Consider the following 12519-nt stretch of genomic DNA (forward strand, 5'->3'; position numbering starts at 1 on the left):
CAAAAGGCCATTCACAAATACAGACAACCTATGCTTAACATATCTAGTTCTAGCATCCAGCTGTAGTTAGGGGCAAAGAAATAAAACAGATTGAGATTCTGTTCAAAAAGTATGATAAATTTTGTATGATTATTATGTATGGCTTCACATGAAATCTGCAAAATGAAAGGATCAAGGACATTATTTTATATATATTGTATTACATGTTTAGGTAGAAAGAGAAGTGAAAGAGTTGTACTAAACATTTAAAATTATGAGCTTATGTATGTTTTTTAGGTGTAATGGAAAGTGGATAAGAAAATATGCTTGATATAGTATCTGTTTAAAAATTCTGCATGCTTCTGACCTTTCTCTTTTTCCTCCTTTTATTTCAGATCTCCCAGTCACTTAACTATGCATTTCTGGATTTTTCCAAAATGTGTCTGTTGACCATGTTCTTTCTGAAAAAAAAAAAATAAGTGGAGGGGTAGCCAAAATAGGAGACATAGGTCATCTTGAATGAGCCCAGGTACTTGCAGTCAGACAAACAGATGGACATATATCATAGTCTGCAAACTCTGGCTGCTAGGAAATCTAAAGGTCAACTAGAATACTCACCATGAAAACCCAGGAAATGTTGCTATGAACTGAACTGTATCCCCCTCAGTGTATATGTTAAAGCTCTAATTCCCAGTATAATGGTATTTGAAGATGAGGCCTTTGGGAAGTAATAATTAGGCTTAAGTGAGGTCATGAGGGCAGGGTCTTCGTTATGGAATCAGTGCTCTTATAAGAAGAGACACCAGAGAGCCTACTCTCTCTGCCTGGTGAAGACACAGAGAGATGTCCTTCTACAAGCCAGGAAAAGAGTCCTCATGAGATGATGATCGTATAACACCCTGATCTAGACTTTAAAACTCAGAAAATAAATCTCTTTTGTTGAAGCCACCTAGTCTATGGTATTTTATTATGGCAGCCCAAGTAGATGAAGATAGTTATCTAACTTTTTTCACATTGAACTTAGAAGTAAATAATAAGTATGCTATAAATTGCTGAACATAAATCTTTAAATTTATGTTTCTAGATGGGAGGTTATTTAAAAAGAATATAAGTATGTATTCAATCTATGCATATATACTTTCTGAACACTCAGCTTCCTAGATATCAACAAGAATAAAATCTTCTATATGTGCAATCAAATAAAAACATAGATCTTTACCCATGCCTAGGGAAACAAAGAAATGAATCTGAGACCACTTCACAAGTTACAAACATCATAAAGAATTTCAGTTATAGGGACATAATCATGATTACTTCAGAGAAATAACCTGCAATACTCCTAAATGTCTACAGAAGTACTGAATTTCCTAAAGAAATTCTATGGAATCTTAAGCTTTCTTCTACTCAATGATATTTGAAAGAATTTAATGGATGTACTGACATCCATTTGCCTAATTCCTTAAGATCCATTCCTGTATTAAACCATCAGACAATAAAGCACATTTACCACATTATCTCAGCCCTTCAAAGAACTGCTTTCACTAAGGCACAACTTAATGTAATGTTCTTTGCCTCTACTGAAGGTCAATATCAAAACCATTAGTTTGGGCAATGTATCTTTAGGTTTGAAGATTTTATTCCTAGTTGTTCTCTGTACAAAATCAAAGAAACAAATTTCCACATTTTTCGCAAGGAAAAAAATTTATACTCACATTTTCCTTTTGTCAAAACATACAAATAAAAGTAATTAAACCCTCTGCATTTCTATTTTTTCTTTTCCTGAACATCTGAAAATTTAAAGCCAAATCTAATTGCTGTTATCTTGTTTTTGCTTAACCCAGGATATGAAATCTATTTAATTAGGGTGCAAAAAAATATTCTACTTTGAGATATATAATACAACATACCTCTTAATGATATGGGTAAACATTTTTTTAAGAGACAAGATACAGTAGCTGAAATGAAGTAATTTCCTTTACCCAAGGGTTAAAACTTAATATATTTTACCACAGCTTTTCACTGATGCCTTTTGGAAATAATCGAAAATCAAATGCAACTATTTATTCCCACATGGCATTTCAAACACCATGTCATCTGAGAAGTACCTTGCACTTAACGGGCAGATATTGAGCTAAGCTGAGGAAAAGTACAAAATACACTATGGATTAAGCATAATCTAATTAATAAGGCCATTATCACTAAATTTATGATGGAAAGCATGTTGCAAAGTACCTGACAAGTAAGGCAATGTAATTCTTAAAGATAACTTGAATAGGAAAAATCTTCCATTTCAGTCATATATTAGAAAATTAGAAAAATACTCTGACCACTGCACACCTATTCCTCTCTACTCTTCTCCTACTACTCCTGCATTTCCTATCAATGCTATGTTGTGCCAGTGAGATGTAACCTGTTCTTTGAAACTTCTTTACTTAAAGGAATTATGTGGAAGAATACCCCCAAAATGGAAATAAATAAATTTAAAAAAACAGATACAATACAAAGACAAAGTAAATGAAAGAGCTAATTAGAGCACACAGGTATATCACCAAAGATGTAGATGATGAAAATAAGATCCGTCAGTGGCAACTGACCTAGCAGGGGAGACACCTGAAACCGATTCCAGCCAGAAAACCCCTAGAGACTCAGTAATTGGCTGCAGGTACATGTGTAAGCTGGTATATAGGCAGAAGTAGAGAATGGATCTGAAGAAGGGAGGATTTGTTTGAAGTCTTTATAAAGAGACTTTAGATCCTCAGACCTACTCCTCAAACCTGGAGTAAAATTTCTGAAAAATCTCAACTTAAGAACCTGTGGATTTGAGGCTGTATAAATGAGGACATGCACATCCTTAAAGAAGGTTTGCATGCCAGTTTTCATGTTCCCCTTCCAGAATACTACCAGCCATATTTATACCCCTCTCATGGACAATGGGTTAGAGTAGCCTCTCACAGGAACTCTGAGCAGAACTAGAAAACACCATATATATATATATATATATACACATCAAGTCATTATGTCATACACATTATACCCATAAAATATTATATGCCAATTATATCTCAATAAAACTGGAAAAAAACATATCTACAGATAAAGACTTTGGATTATTTCCCAATGAAATGGCAAAGTCCCTATCAATCAGTGCTATATAAAGATGAGGAACTATGTACAAAGAGCTTCCAATTACCAGTTAAGCACCCCTTCTTAAAAAGGAATAGATTAACATATCATTACAAGTTATTTGAGGAATGTCCCTTAATGAAAATTGAAAAGAAAATACCAAAACATGGAAAAAGCACCTTGCAGAAGCAGAAGAAAATACTAATATTTATCATTAATGGTCTCAGAGAGATGAGAAGTTATTAAAATAATGTTGTACAGGAATTCCCATTGTGGCTCAGCAGAAACAAATCTGACTAGCATCCATGAGGATGTAGGTTTGCTCCCTAGCCTCACTAGGTTAAAGATCTGGTGTTGCCTGAGCTGTAGGTCCCAGACATGGCTCAGATCTGACATTGCTACAGCTCTGATTTTACCCCAGCCTGGGAACCTCCATATGCCACAGGGGTGGCCCTAAAAAGCAAAAAAAATTAAAAATTAAAAAAATAAAATCATGTTGTACAGATTGCTATAAAATAGAAACAAAGAACAAAAAGAAAAATATAATTGGACAGCAGAAATAAGAAATTTGAGATAAGAGTTTGAAGATAAAATTGAAAGGAATTATCAGACACACAGAACCAAAAAGAAAATAATTAAAAAATAAAAGAGGAAAAAAAAAGAGAAAATATAGGATCAATCCAGGTATTCCAACATTCAACTAATTAGAGCACTAACATACAAAATCAAAGTATAGAAAAAGTAGAGAAGAGTAAATCAAAGAAACATTATATTGTAAATCAACAGTACTTCAATAAAATTATTTTAACTTTTTAAATGAGAAAAAAATAATTTTTTAAAAAGGAAATATTAAAAGAAAATTGTCCAAAAGAAATTGAGTTTCCAGATTGAAAATCTCCTCTAAGTGTTCAGCACAATGAATGAAAAAGATTCAAGCCAAGATGACTGTCATGAAATCTGAAAAACAGTAAAGATAAACAAAAGATGGTAAAGCAACCATAAAGGGGGGAAATGAGCATGAAAAATCAAGAATCAGAATAACATGTGGCTTCTCAGTAGCAACACTGAAATCCAGAAGACAACGAAGGAATAGTTTCCATACGTTAATCTAAGGGAATAGGATTTCCAACATAAAATTTATACAAAATCAAACCAAGTTTTATACAAGAACCCTTTCATCTTCTCCTGACTTCTTCCTGTTTCTTGCTTTGAGTGCAGATGTAATGCCAGAGACTCAGCAGACATTTTTGGACCATCAGAATTGTGCGTAAGCACGGTGTAACAGAAAAAGAGAAGAAGCCAGGAGCTCTGACAACTTCTGGCACTACCATAACTCCCCAGGACTAGCTCTCTACTACTTTCATATCAGCAAAAAATCAATTTATTGCTTCTGTAAGCCACTGTTGTTTTGGTGTCTTTTATGAGCAGCCAAGAGCAATTTATGACCAATATATACATATTCAGGAAATGCTATTTATCAGATTAGTGAGGAAAATGAAATTCTTAGTATGTCAAGGAGAAGTTGTAAGATGACAATAATATATCTGAGAGAGAAAGCAGTTCACACTGTAGGAGGAATATGGAGGTACCACCCAGAGAAAACTTAATTGACAGAGTAACGGTATCTTTGGCATATTAAGAGGTATCATGACTCTGTCAGTGAATTTACGTATATAATGAAGCAAAGACACACACAACGAGGTTATTAACTTCAATAAAAACAAAAGTTATATGATAGAACTGTAAAATAATTATATAACATTATTTCAGTAGTGAATAATACTTAATAGCAAGGGTCATCATTCACAAAATGAAATTAGTGGTTATCAACCAGAAGCAATTTTGTCCTCAGGAGCTATTTGGTAATGTCTGGAGGTATTTTTGGACATTACAACTAAAATGTGTTAAGATCTAGTGGACAGATGTGAGGGATACTGCTAAATATCCTATGGTACACACCCCTCACAATAAAGATCATCCAAATCAAATGTCGACAGGGCTAAGACTGAGAAACCTCAGGTAATAGTTTTGTATTAGGCACCAAGAAAAATGGTTTACACAAAAAATTATAATTTTAAGGAAATATAGATGTTCATTGCGTGTATGTGTGTGTGTTAACAGTGTTAAAAATCTAAAGCCTGCCTTTCTTAGCATAAAATTGACTTATAATACCTAAAATTTGAAGATCAAAAAGATAGATGTTTAAATACATTATTTAGAAGTATATAAGAAAATAACTGTTCCAATAAGTGAAAGTTATGAAGGTGGCTGCTTCTATACAGTGGGACGAAGGATGGGGAGGAAGAGGGCAGGGCAAACGGCTGTTTTCAGTTATAAGTTGCTTAGTATTACTTGAATTTTTTCCATATATTCACATACTTATAATTAATTAACATAAAGCAAAAGATGGAAAATATAGCAATAAGAATTATAGAGCCAGATTACTTGCTCTAAAGTAATGTAAATAAAATTTACACGTTTTAACCTGTCTCAATTAAAACAGCTTTTTGGGTGTGAAATTCATCTCTCCTTTTCTTCTGTTTTTCCTTGGCTTGATCATTAAATAAGTCACTCAGCTCATCTGTCATGTCTGTCTATTTTAGTGCCCTCCACTAAACAGAGCACTGGTCAATAAATAGTTTTATAATTGTGAAATTGAGGTTTTAATATTTTTATGCCTAAGGTGTATTCATAAATAAGAATAGATTGAAGACATCAAACAATAATATGGAAATTATATGATCAAACAATTCACAAATAAATGCATTTTTCCATAAAGATATGAAAGTTCAAAATTTTTTGCAACTATACACAATAAAACAAAAATTATGAGTTGCCATTGAGAGCAGTAAAGAGTAAAAACAGAAGGGTGACAGTGGCTGGAGAATTAATTTCATATATTGTAGGATAAAATAACCCTTTATGAAGGGTTATTTGATAATACCTACTAAAAGCTTTAAAGTGTTTATTTTAAAATTGGTAATCCCACTTGCAGAACATGCTTTAAAGTAATAGATGGACCAGATCTAAACATTTAAGTACATAAATATTTGTCTTGGAATTATTTATAGAAGCAAAAGCATCTTAGATATCTAAGAATGTGACATAAATTATAAATGAATATATTAAGGTATATTCATATACCAATGCAATGTAACCCTAGATATGCACTGGCATAGATTTATGTTCACAGTATATTAAATGGGAGATACATTTTAAAAGTGTATGTACATATACACAAACATTTATACATATACCACATACATATGCATATATACATTTAACATATACAAAATCACATACATATAAGTCTGAAAATTCAAAAGTACCATAGCAATTTTTCTCTGGATATAGGATTGTATGCAATTTTTATTCTCCCCTTTCTTTCATAAATTTTCTGATTTATATTTTCTAACAGAAATATATTTGTGTATAGTCTTTTAAAATGCAATTTGTCCTGACAGAATATAAAAATGTATATGCACCAGGGGACCCACCACCAAGTTTCCAGGCTGAGGGACTATTGATTCTTAACAAAATTGCAGCTCAGAGACCACTGACTAAAAAAAAAAAACCTAGTTTTTCCCACCTCCCCAGGCCTCCGCTGATTTCCTCTCTGCCTCTTCAGGACATTTGCAACAGCTCTGTAGAATTTTGCAACACTATAATAACTCACACATTCAAAAACAAAATTATGAGGGATGTTCTGATACAGAGGTAGTAAACAGTACTCAAAAATAATATTTTCACTGGTTAAAGGTGCCTTTACTATGAAATCATTACAAATTTAAATATTCACAAAAAAGTGCTTTCTCTTTACTTTGCAATTCTACATTATAAATTTATCTCAAACTACATAAGTGGACAAATGTTCAAGAATATATTCACACTAGATCCACTACCAAAATTTGCAAAACCCAAAGCAAGAACTCAAAGTCCATAAACCATTCTAAGTGTGTAAAAGTTATAAACCAAGTAACATATTGTTAAATAAAAATGTTTTCTTTTCCTTTGACAAATCTACTTTCAAGACTTTTTGAAATGAAAAACATTTATAAAACTATGTTTTTAATGTGACTAAAATTATCAATATATTGAAGATGATTGAATTTAGTAAATATTGCATATGTATGGACATTATCTTGTTGAGCTTGCAGTGTTTAGAGATGTAATAGACGAAGGCATACCTAATTCAGAATATATTCCAAAATATTTTTTTCCTTTATTTCATCAAAATCACAAATTATTTTTAAGCAATATTATGGTTTTTTTTCCTACTGACTGTAATGATCTAAGAATTAAAATTTTAAATGTTATTGTATTCAAAGCATCCAAATTTTGAATATATCTTCATTGAAAAACATAAACTTAAAAAACAAGTAATTTAAAAATCATTATAATGACATGGTTTGTTTAACATTACAAAAATAATTCTCAGCAGCCATGCAAGTGCTGCAAATTTTGTACTATTTTTGAGTGCCTCCAGAATCAGGAATTGGAACACAGAGGACCAGAGAATGGACATTCAGAGAAATACTGGGATGGTACTTCCTTATGAAAGAATCTATAACGTTCTTCTATATGGAAGGAAAAATTTGACTATTTAGTTAACAAGTTCTTTTTTTCTTTTACCTAAGCATTTTTGATGCTTAGGTCATTTCTGCACTTTGAAGGTATATCCATCCATTTGTAATCTTGACATTGGCCTGACACACAAATCTTCATGACATTCAGACACTGTTACTTTTTGTTTCAAGGACATGGTGCAAGGGATAAAAAGAAACATTTCCCTGAAGACTGAATGGTGTGTCACAAAAAAAGGATATTTAAGATCACTACATGTGTTATAAAAGCACTGTAGTCTAGATCCCTAATAACAGCACTACCTGTGTGTTCTTTAATAAATTTGTGAGTCAATGTGCTTGTGGTATGTGTGTCCTTTTATAATGCTGGTAGGGGCCACTCTTTCCCAGATGTAAGAGCAGTACTGATAAGGATGCCACATCTTCAACTCTTTACTTCCATCTCACCCCACTTACCTTCGATCCATCTGAATTCGGCTTGTACTTAATGAACCCACTGAAACTGCCATCTTGAAAATTATCAGTAGCATCCTAAATAATGAATCCAAGAGAATACTACCAAGACAAAATCCCTCTGTATCAATGCCCTGGATGCTCCCAGCTCCTTGAAATCCTTCCTTTCCTGTACTTTTATGTCAATACTCTATTTTCTTCTACTCTCTCTCTCATGATTACCTTTTATGTTTCTTTTACTGAAATGGGTTGATAATACTAGTTCATACTTATAAAGGTCAATAAACTTAACTATATGTATGCATGTAAGGATGGGGGGACCAATGGATCAACAGGTCAGTGGGCTGATAGATCAATGCATTGATGGATCGATAGATCAATGGATGGGTGAAACATGATAATGCTTTGAACTGAGACATCAGGTTTTGTTTCTTTGATTGACTCATTGACTGCTGGATGTGCATATTTGTGTGTGCTTGCATGTGTATATAAGTGCTTGTGTTTGATTATTTTTGGTGTAATTAACATTTTGGCTTTATATATCCCAAAAATAGAGTACATGAAAACTAGGGATTAAAATTCAGGAGCAAAATAAGTGAAAAGAATAAATTGACTATCTGATTAAATACTAGAATAACATAACTCTATTATTTCTCTGTCATGTAGAATACTATAACAGAACTAATATATCCAGTTTTGAAAAGGATAGTCACTTTATATTAAACACAACACACAGACACACATATATGAATGTCAACACTGCAATATTTTTACATCGTGAAAGCACTTCCCAAAATATTTTCTACATACTACTACACAAGGTTGATTCATTAGCTATTCAACAATTATTTTGTGGGCTATGAGTCCAGCACTACTCAAAACATTAGGGATGCAAAAGAGGAAAAAAGTAGACATTTATTTCATCCACAGATCTTAAATTTGCTCATATGACACATTTTTGTTGAGATTATTCCTAGAGTTTCATACTTTATCACTTCACTGTAATTTTTGGTCTTTTTTAAGGTTTATTATTGATAAAGCTATTTGATTTATAATATTTATTTTGCAAAGTCACTTTACCAAATGTTCTTAGTTCTAATATTTTTCACATTGATTTGATTTTCTTTGCTTCAGAGGCATTAACAGATATTAATATCATCTTCAAACAGCATTTGTAGATACTAAAAGCTTGCAAATGCACTTTTTACTTTACTGAGAAAAATGCTGTTCCTTGTCTTTTCATTACTTTCCAGCAATAAAAATTATTCCTAATGCAATATTTTAAAAATGGATATATTAGTTACTTCTATTCTCTCTCAGATATTTTGGGGTCAGAATTCAATACAAAACAAATTTTTACCACTTTTTAACATGCATGCATTTTTTTAAGTTAAATTTTTCTCTGCCCTGCCTATGCACTAATAAAGTGCATATAAAATACATTAATATTTAAATATTCATAACAAGTGAAAAAGAATTTTTAAGAATTCCCTTTTTCTTAGACAAAGGAATTATCTAATTACACACTGAACTTATAATACTAAGTTCAGATAATTTAATTAAGGTGCCAAACAAATTACAGTGTTATAAAGTATTTTATTTTAAACCTAGTTTTTATTACTTCATTTTACATTTAGGATTTTTCTAGTGCTTATTAAAAGACTTTATTATTCCACTATAAGCATCATAATACAATTTATACTATTCAGATAATATTATACTTATGATCCACTATAGAATTTCATGCTACTAAGACCCAGTTTTATAAGATTATAGTAAAACATGCAAACAGACACATACAACTTATTTATTGATGATACTGAAATTCTATATTCACCTTATCTTTTCTACTTTCTTTTTATTCTACTTCTAAATAACCAGACTTGGTAATTAGGAAGGATAGAAATGATTAAAAAATAGATATCTTTTCAGAGAAATATGTTTGACCTACCTTATCTCTGATTTTTGATCAGCACTTTTCTGTACCCTTGGGTTTCTTATTTTCTTTCAAGAATTGCATCCTGCCGTCAAAGGCATCAGTGACAACCTAGGAAATTTTTTAAGAATGGTAGGAACATTGTTAGATGAATCAGGCAACTGACTGATGACAGCTGGCTCCTCCCCACCCACCCTGTACAATCACATCTACTTTCAATTCTAGATCCCAAATACTTTATTCAAGAACCTAATGCAGTAAGTAATCTTGCCTACACAGTGACATAAGTCACTGTCTTGGGGTATTAACACATAGGAAGGAAGCTATTGAGGTTTTGCCTAAAAGTCACCAGTTTAAAGAAATATATCATTAATTAAATCAATTACTCATTTCCTCTTCTATGATTACAAATAATTGATCTGACTTTTGCTTGACTAAATTGACTGAATATCTCCAGGACACTGAAATATCAACTCATTCAAAAAAAAAAAAATTGGTCGTAGTCAAAAATTCATATTAAAATATAAGGCTATCAATTTTCACCCCCCCAAAAAATAAAATAAAATAAAGGCTAAACTAATTTAACAGACCAAAAACTCTGTACTCTTTTTTGTTTTTTTTTTTCTTGTCATTGTCTGAGAAAAGATCTCAGACTAACAATTTGCATTTAGGTATTTGGGGTACAGTTTAAGAGCCTTGAAAATTTCAAAATAACATTCACCTAAGTCTGGGCACATATGAGTCACACCTGCAAAAAAAAGTCAAAATTCACACCAAAAAATATATTTTTTTTAAATTTACTCTCCTTGCATTCCACAAACCTCTGTATCATTCTTTGACAAAGCTTCAAATCCATCTCAGGTTCATATGCATTCTTGTACATACAAAATAAATATAAATACTTATACTAATATGTTCAATTCATTAAAATAACTCATTCACCAAATAAAATTAGATCATTCTATCCTATACATAAAGAGAACATTAAATTGCATTCTCAATAATTATAATAGGAATAACTAATATCAATTAAACTTCTTACACTCAGTTCATCAAAGCAACACTAGGAAGTGGGCATATTTGTAATCTTAATTTTACAGTAAGGGAACTAAGGCACAGAGAATTTAAAAATTTCCGTGTATTAGTCTTCTCAGGACACTATACAAAAATACCATTGATTAGGTAGCTTAAAAGAGCAGAAATTTATTTTCCTACAGTTTTGGAATTTAGAAGCCCAAGATCAAAGTTCCAGCTGCCTTCACTTTCAGGTAGGGCTTCCTTCCTGACTTGCAGATAGCTGCCTTCTTGCTGCGTCCTCACCAGGTTTTGCTCTGTGTAGGGGAAGGAGAAGGGTGGAGAGGGTGAAGGGGAAATGGGAACTCTTTTTTTTTTTTTTTTTTAACGGCTGCACCTGTAGCACATGGAGGTTCCTGTTCCCAGGTTTGTGACAATACTGGATGCTTAACACAATGAGCGAGGCCAGGGATCAAACCCACATCCTCGTGGACACTATATCGGGTTCTGAACCTGCCGAGCCACAATGGGAACTCCAGGCATCTCTTACATAGACACCAACCCTACTGGAAAAGGATTCAACCTTATGATCTCGTTTAAATTTAATTACTTCCTTACAGGTCCCATCTTCAAACAGAGCCACACTAGGAGTTAGGGCTTCAACACACAACTTTTGAGGGGACAAGAACAGTCGGTCCATAATATTCCCTAAGGTCACATAGTTAATAAGTTGTAGAATCCTGACTGAAAACCCAGTGGTCATACTCCAGAGACTGAACTCTTAACTATATTACCCAATTTATATTGAGCACCTTACAGCTAAGCTTTCACTAAGGCACATTAAATAAATTAAAATTAACCATAAGTATTTCTCCTGAAATTATACATACAATTTACAACGATGGCTTCTTGTTCCATTAGGATCAAGGAAGAAACTGAGGAAATAAAAGTTGTTTGGAAAAATCCAGGCAGAGTTGTTTTGTATGTTACAAGGAGTACAAAGTTTGTAGCGAGATGTTAAAGTCCATCACACCCTCAGTCAGCCTCATACCTCAGCCTCAGACTTTGTCCTGGAACCCGGGCTGGAGAAGGCACCACGTTCATTCCTGCTTCTGGGGGTGTTGACGACTACTGAGCAATAGAGAACAAACAGAGCGACAGGGCCAGCAAGCCAGCGAAGACCTCGAGCTGCTTGCCGGGAATCACGCACATGGACTCTAACAGCCTCCTAACAAACTAGAGGTTGGAGACCAAATGGGAGGGTTGGAGCGCCAGCTGAGTACCAGGCACTTCCGGCCATGCATGCAGAAGGCCAACAGCCTCTCTAGCCCCGCCCATCCCACCTTCTCTCCGCACAGCCTAGCCTCTGACATCTAAAGTAAAAAGTGCCAGTGCAACTTCATCTTGTTCTTCTCTTTCTGAAACAGCATC

General features: G+C 33.2%; 1 long non-coding RNA gene across 3 annotated transcripts in view; it reads right to left on the reverse strand.

Annotated features, from left to right (window-relative positions):
- LOC110260141 (uncharacterized) overlaps positions 1-12307 on the reverse strand; it is a 63165-nt gene extending 50858 nt beyond the window's left edge. For 2 of the 3 annotated variants that reach the window (XR_002342991.2, XR_014841913.1), the window contains exons 1-3: positions 12140-12307; positions 10090-10185; positions 347-440 (exon numbers count right to left, since the gene is read on the reverse strand). This is a non-coding gene — a long non-coding RNA (uncharacterized LOC110260141). The remainder of the gene's footprint in view (positions 1-346; positions 441-10089; positions 10186-12139) is intronic. The other variant, XR_014841912.1, reaches the window with a different exon arrangement.
- Between the last annotated feature and the right edge of the window lie 212 nt (positions 12308-12519).

The sequence above is a fragment of the Sus scrofa genome, chromosome 3 (genome assembly GCF_054392235.1).
Source record: "Sus scrofa isolate SSC_HxYL_T2T_F1_AM1 chromosome 3, Sscrofa_HxYL_maternal_Yorkshire_Landrace_v2.0, whole genome shotgun sequence".
NCBI lineage: Eukaryota > Metazoa > Chordata > Mammalia > Artiodactyla > Suidae > Sus > Sus scrofa.